We start from the raw sequence: 8,223 nt of genomic DNA, 5'->3' as shown, positions 1-8,223 counted from the left end.
CACATGACCTTGCAGGTGGGGCCCAGTTAGAATTTTCTTCTGGTCAGGTAACCCATCCCGCTCAAACGGTCCCTGAATAAGGGTTGTTTAAGGATGTTGAAAGAACCACCCATGTTTCCAGAGGTGAACTATTCAAACCCCAAAGAATCCCTCTCAACACATGGCTATGATGCTCCCCCACTACTTCTGCTCGTGATCAGAGATGCACATATCATCAGCCACTAAGGGACATGCTCAACTGGTTAAGGTCAAACAACTGACAAGCAAATCTGTGGTATTGAGCAGAATATTTGCTGTAGCCCATCTTTTATACCAAGACAAAACAATGTACATGATAACACTTCCAATCAGTTAAGATCAGAAGCCATGAGAGCCTCTGCCTGGTACTGCATCAGGGCATTTATTATTATTATTATTATTATTATTATTATTATTATTATTATTATTATTATTATTATTATTATTATTATTATATTATTATTATTATTATTGCGTATTTCTACTTTATGAAAAGAGTATTTCCCTGACGAGAGTAGATTTTGTTTTTCCCCACTTTTGACGTTACTTCAACTGGATTTTATCCGCCCTTGTTTACGCACGTTTAACTTCAAGTGGAGATTATCCGGCAATGATGCGACGCTGCTACTGTTGCTGTTGCGGCAGCTACTAATGATGATGACGATGATGACTGGGAGGAGGAGGAGGAGGAGGCGTGTAGTTGTGGTGATGGTGAGTGATAACAGGCATGGTTGTGATGTTGATTGGTTTATAGTTTGCAGTGTTGGTGGTGGTGGTGGTTGCGGTGTTAGTAGAGTCGTGAATACAGGGTTTTGCTGTTGTGGTTATTGGCGGTGATTGGATCTAGTATCGGTGATGATAGTTGTACGTCTATAAAACAGAATATACATACATGAAGGGAAAATTTTGTTTTTGTAACTTTTTCGTTTATTTGTCATTTTAATTATTTTATTTTATTTTATTTTATTTTATTTTATTTTATTTATTCATGATTTTCTTTACTCAGTATTACGGCTAACAAGAATGTGGAGACAAAAATAAAACAATATGCAGTGAAAATATAATGTTCGTTGTTTTTTAGTGAAAATAGGCGCAGGAGTGGCTGTGTGGTAAGTAGCTTGCTTATCAACCACATGGTTCCGGGTTCAGTCCCACTCCGTGGCATCTTGGGCAAGTGTCTTCTGCTATAGCCTCGGCCCGATCAATGCCTTGTGAGTGGATTTGGTAGACGGAAACTGAAAGAAGCCTGTCGTATATATGTATGTATGTATATGTCCTCCTAGCATTGCTTGACAACCGATGCTGGTGTGTTTATGTCCCCGTCACTTAGCAGTTCGGCAAAAAGAGATCGATAGAATAAGTACTGGGCTTACAAAGAATAAGTCCCGGGGTCGAGTTGCTCGATTAAAAGCGGTGCTCCAGCATGGCCGCAGTCAAATGACTGAAACAAGTAAACGAGAAACGAGAATATATATGTGTAAAAATACAGCGGAAGTAGACAATCAATTGTATGAACAGTTCATTGTTGACTTTCATTTATATATCGCCATATAAACCATCCTTACTTTTCTGAGTGACATGAATACGTAAGGGAAGCACGCACACATCCACACTCACATACACGCGCTCATACACACACAGCTCTTACAGTGACAAACGCGCACAAATGTATACGTATAGTCATTCATACGTACGCACTTAATACTTATATATACACAAGCATGCATACGTACATACGTACATACATGCATACGTACGTACGTACGTACGTACTACTTACATACATACATGCGTACATACGCATATACATACATTCAAACATACGTATATAACTTGTTTACTTTGTTAAAAGCTGTATTCCTTGAATACTTGAACATACGTATATACGTATGCTTGCATGCATGCATGCATCCGTACGTACGTACATACATATAACGTACATACATACATACATGCATACATACATACATACATACATACATACATATATACATGCATGCGTACGTACGTACGTACATACATACATACATACATACATACATGCATACATACATACATACATATATACATACATACATACATTCATTCATACATACATACATACACACACACATACATACATACATACACACATACATACATACATACATACATACATACATACACATATACATACATACATACATTCATTCATACATACATATATACACACATACATACATACATACATACATACATCATACATACATACATACATACATACATACATACATACATACATACATACATACATACATGCATGCATAGTTCGTCCGTCAAATTAGACGGCAATCTTGCAGCTACTCACAAAAATAAGTTATAATTGCTAATAAATAACAAAAAAGAGAAAGACATAAAGAAATAAATAATATAAATAAGTAGAGGAAGATGTCTTAAGTTATCGTATTTTTTCAAAGGTGTTCAATGAAATCATTGCCTTCGCCCATGCAACACTTCTGGACTGGACGCATCCATGCAGGGGATGGGCATATCACAACCGCTCTCGTGTATACTACATTTTCCTTGTGTCTGGAGCTACTTAGGTGGCGACATTTCAGTGTGTTATACTCTGACCGCTGCAATCAGTGGTCCACCGTCTGTGGCCCCAAGAAATTTCTCAGTCACCAGTGATCAATGAAATCCCTGACTAATTACGAAGCAATTCAAGAAGGGCTGCTGTCATGAACGGTGACTACTCCCGTATATACTATACATTTCTTGTGTTGGAAAGTACAGAAATTGCGGTATTACATTGTTACAGATGTGCGATACCTCTACTTCCATACTGAGACTATTTGACCCATGGATGAAGACAGGCAAAGTGTGTGAGACGAAGTCATACTAGCAAGACAATGGAGTTTAAATTTGAAGTATTTTATTCCCAAGAAGCATGTTATAACTACAACGTGCGCAGATATTGTAAGTACTTCAGAACCACAGAGACACACAAACATGCAAGCACAGGCGTTTGAATACTCAAGATGAGATGATATAAATAGTGTAATACAAACATAAGAGCTCATGAGAATGCTTGACTCATATTTCAACAGAATAACGAAAAGTTTATATCGCTGTTCTGAATTTAGCAAACAAATTAATGTGGATTAAAATCCATCCACCAAAGGATGAAAGCATTGGCAGTATTATAATCTAAAAGAATATCAAGATACGTGTGTGTGTGTGTGTGTGTGTGTGTGTGTGTGTGTGTGTGTGTGTGTGTGTGTGTGTGTGTGTGTGTGTGTGTGTGTGTGTGTGTGTGTGTGTGTGTGTGTGTGTGTGTGTGTGTGTTGTGTGTGTGTGTGTGTGTGTGCGTGCGTGCGTGTGTGTGTGCGCGCACACACACACACAAATTCTCCGAAAAGTCATCATCCTGCTAACCTGAAACTCTCAAACCCTACAAATATTTAAAACCTTACACAGCACCCCAAGAATAATCATGAATGTACAGAAGTAAAAACTCCTGATCAACACGTCTAAACCTTCAAATTTATTCAACGAGCTAAAAGAACCGCTCGTGATTGGTATGCCAAGTTCAGAAATGGAAATTTTGACTTCAAAGACGCACCTCGTTCTGGCCGTCCAGTTGAGTTCGATGAAGAGCGATTAAACCAAATTTTGCACGAAAATTCTCGTCAAACGACAAGGGAATTGGCAGAGGAAATGGAATGCTCCACTGTTATAGAGAAGCATTTTCACTCGATGGGAAAGGTTCAGAAGTATGGAGCATGGGCTCCGCATGCTTTAAGCGACAACAACAAAAATCAACGGGCCACAATCTCCGCTGGTTTGCTTGCTCGTCACCGCTCAACTCATGGACACAAGTAACGATTTCTTTACCGAATCGTTACTGGCGACGAAAAATGGTGCTTGTACATCAATATGAAGCAGCGTGAAGAATGGCTTAGCTCCGGTTAACAAGTGACACCGCGTGCGAAACAAGATCTTCGTCCGCGTAAAATGATGTGCGTATGGTGGGACTGGGAAGGGATTACACATTACGAATTGCTTGAACGGAACCAAACGGTCAAAGCGAAACTCTATGTGCAACTGATGGAACGACTCAACACGGCTATTAAAGAGAAAAGACCTAATCGGCAGCATGGAGTTCTTCTGCTGCACAACATCTGCTCTCATAGCGCCAATATGACCAAGGAAGCCATTCAAACACATGGCTAGGAAGTGCTACCACACCCGCCGTACTCTCCTGATTTGGCACCAACAGATTTCCACCTCTTTCGATCTCTTTTAAATGCTATGCGCGGAGTTTCGTTCAATACTAATGCAGAATTGAAAGCTTGGCTGGATCAATTTTTCGAATCGGAATCGAGTGATTTCTACCAACGAGGTATTGAAAATCTTGTTGAACGTTGGGAAGAAGTTGTAAACAACAAGGGTGAAAACATTACTGATTAATTAGTCATTTTTCATTAAACCTTTTTTTTTAAATTTAAATTTAAAAAAAACCGCGGGAAATTAGTTGCCAACCCAATATTTATATTCTGTTTATATTTTCGATTTTTTTAGCTTCCTTCAAATATATATTATGCCTATATGTATGCATGAGAAGGATGTGGATGCAGGTGTGCGTGTAAGAGTTAGCACGTGCATTTATGAATCTACAAACGTCAATGCTGAACTACCAAGTGCATTGTCATTGATTTCAATCAACTCTCGTGAACAATGCACCCACTGAAAAACGCTTAAAAAAAATGAAACCTAAAAACTACTTCCGGATGAAATAAATATAATTAAAACAACTTTCATCATATAACTATATAATGAAACGATCAATATTAACGCCGTAAAATTAGTGCCAACAGAACAGTATTTAAAAGAACACTCAATGCAATATATATAATATATATATATATATATATATTATATATATATATATATATATTATATATATATATATAAAGTATGCTTACAACTTAATATTTTATTTATAATTCTTACGTCAAGTTACAAATAAACACACAAAAATGAATCATCTAGTCACTTTTTGCATTTTATAACTCCTCAGTTACATAAACAAACTTTTCAGTATCTCTCGTAACACTCTTGAACTAAGCATATTAATCACGCGTTAATCACGATTGTTTTTTTATGAATTGCTTGCACAACGAACGCATTCACTTCTCTTAATAAACATTATTAAATTAGTAGTTACTACATCCTCCCATTCACTAAATTACCGAATGAATTCCTAAGACATTCGTTAGAATTATATGGATTCAGACAATAATAACAGCATGTAACTACCACCTCTATCAACACGTTTCGCTCCTCTCCTTTTCCTAAATTATACTCAAATAAACACAACATTTAATGGAATAGACAATAAACTAAATAGATAAAATTAAAATATAAAAGAGTTATATTTACATATCACTACTACATCTTTCATTGTGCTCTCCTGCCAAGTCTCAGATAAACTGTAAGCTGCATTTCATAGTTGTTGGATCACGCAAATAGCCAGAAAATAACCTAAATATATACACGAATCTTTTTATCCACTTACAACTTTGGCCTCAACGGAATACTACTTTTTAATCATAAAATTAAGATGCCCATAAAGTAGACGTAATTTGCCACCTACACTGCTCCACAAAACTATAAATAGAATTCTTTGTTTTCTTTGAAATAGCACGTACAGGCAATACCAAAGTATAATCTCATATACCCCTTTACAATCATCCTTCTCTCAATGTCCATATGCCTCGTTCTCTTGTATCCCTTTCATAACATGATTATATAAGCACAACTTTTAATTCCTCATTAATGCCATGATAAAATTTGGTTATGAGAAATAAATTGTGCATTTGTAGATTCTACAGTTATAAAATAATAAAATTGTACACCACCCCATACACACACACACACATACATGCATGCATACATACATTGAGAGAGCGGGAATGGGAAAAGAGAAGTATAATCTAAACTTCAGATGTTTTTATTTAATTTATTTATTTAGTAAACACACATTTAGCTTTGCCGAGAAGTGTAGACACTCATTAAATCACTTGTTTCCTCTCTGTAGTCAGGAAAAGATATCGATATTACCAGTTTTAGTATTTATTAAAGCTTCATCAGTGATCTGTTGCTTTTCCCTGTCCTTGGAGAGACTAGCAGCTTATAGATATTTTTATAATATACACATACTTAGACAGAAGTAAATTATTTTGCTTAATTTGCATAAAAAAGAAGAGTTTGCGATATGAATTAATCAATAGACCTCACCACACAGCTTGTTTTGCCATAACCACCAGACATAGGAAAACTGCTTGTTCTTCCCAGCCAAAAGAAGTCAGTGGAGTCGGCTGATAACTGAAACTGCTCTAAACATGATAGCAGCTGTTCGACATAACTCCACAAGTCATCGATGATTTTTCGATGGTGTGCAAGAGAGTTTCGTCGCCCTGCGCTCATCTCGAGCGGGCACAGCTGACGGCACAACCATGTCTGTACAGTTTATACCGAACCAGTGATGCTTCGCTCCTACCGGTAACTCTGCCAAGTCAAGTATTTCTGGAAATCCTCCATGGATCCCGGTCCAAAAGTTCTCCGTAGAAGACCAGCCAATAGATTTTTCTCAACGCCTAGAGTTTCCTGGAGGACGGAGGACGGTGTCGCTCTTACCTACCGCTAACTCTCTATAGAACGCCATGGTGGAATATCAACCGACCGCATTGCTCAAGTGGCAGAGGGCTGACGGCTAGATACCATGCCGCCTTTCTTGATCTAGAACAGTAGCTCTGTCAAAGAGACGTGTTGCTGAAAAGAGCGTCTAGTAAACGGCGAGCGGCCCTTCCTGTCAAGAAAGCACTGGAGATTTCATAGCAATAGCGCATGACAGCGCATCATCTACAACGGCATACCCAGTCCGCCATGCAGTAGAAATTGACAGCAAATGGGCCATCTAAATAGTGGAACGCATCCCCTTCAAAAGAAGTGGAAGAGCAAGCATTCCATTCTGGTCAGCCATGAAACAAGATAAAGTACGACGGTCAGATGATAGCATATGACGGATACGATGAAGACATTGATCACCTCTGCCCGATCCGTATTCTGAGTGAGACTAGCTATCCTGCGCGTCTCGTCCACCTAGACCAAACCAAACTAAACCAAACCTTAAGCAATTTGACGGGTCCGTCCGTTCGGTGTTTCACGTCGATGCTGGATGGCTCGGATCTACCTTTCCAGGTGCCTAGCTTCAGGTTTAATGACTTTTGGTTAACTTTTGCTCTTGTCAAAGTTTTGTACTCTTTTGAAGCAGTGTAGGTCATCTCGATGCTTTTGGTGTCTGACACGCTAACGGTGATGTCGTTCGCATATGCTAACACGGATCTCCAGCATCCTAATTCTCGTGGATACTCCTCCAAACCGGCTGCTTCTTCAGAAATGGCTTTCGAGTCAGTAAGTAGAAAGAAAGGAAATGGGTACCCTTAGCGATCCGAATGTATGATACTGAACGGTTCCGATAGATGGCCATTTACTCTGGCCACCGAACAAATATCACTGTACATTGCAACACTCCAACTTTTTAAAACGAGCCTTGAGAAATAATATTTCTTTCTAATTTTGGCATAAGGCCAACAGTTTTGAGGCGAGAGTCAAATCTATTATATCGACTCCAGTATTATATCGACTCTGGTACTTTATCAACCCGAAAGTATACAGGCAATGTCGACATTGGTGGAATTTGAATTCTGAACGTAAAGAGCTGAAGACGAAATGCCGTTAAGCATTTCGTTCGAAGTGATAACAATTCTGCCAGCTCACCGCATTACTCTTTCTAACTTTGACGCAAAGTCAGCACTTCCGAGTGGAAGGGTAAATCGATTGCATCGGTCTCAGTGTGTGACTGGTTCTTTATTTTATCGGCATCGGAGGGATGAATAACAATGATTGCCGTCGGGATTTGAACTAAAAGCGTAAAGAGCCAGATCACTCTACCTCTTCTGCCATCTTATAATAATAATACGTTTTACGAAGTCCACACATATGTTGGGAGGTAATAGTTGATTATTTGACAGGCACATATTTTATTGACTCTTATTGAATCATAAAAGCTATGTCCGAACTGGCGTTGTTTCAAATCAGACCGTAAAGATACGTCACAAAATAACAGTTCTTTTGTTCGGTGCTCTACTGATTTTACCA

The sequence above is a fragment of the Octopus sinensis genome, linkage group LG3, assembly GCF_006345805.1.
Source record: "Octopus sinensis linkage group LG3, ASM634580v1, whole genome shotgun sequence".
Taxonomy (NCBI): domain Eukaryota; kingdom Metazoa; phylum Mollusca; class Cephalopoda; order Octopoda; family Octopodidae; genus Octopus; species Octopus sinensis.
Note: the sequence above shows the minus strand (reverse complement) of the source record.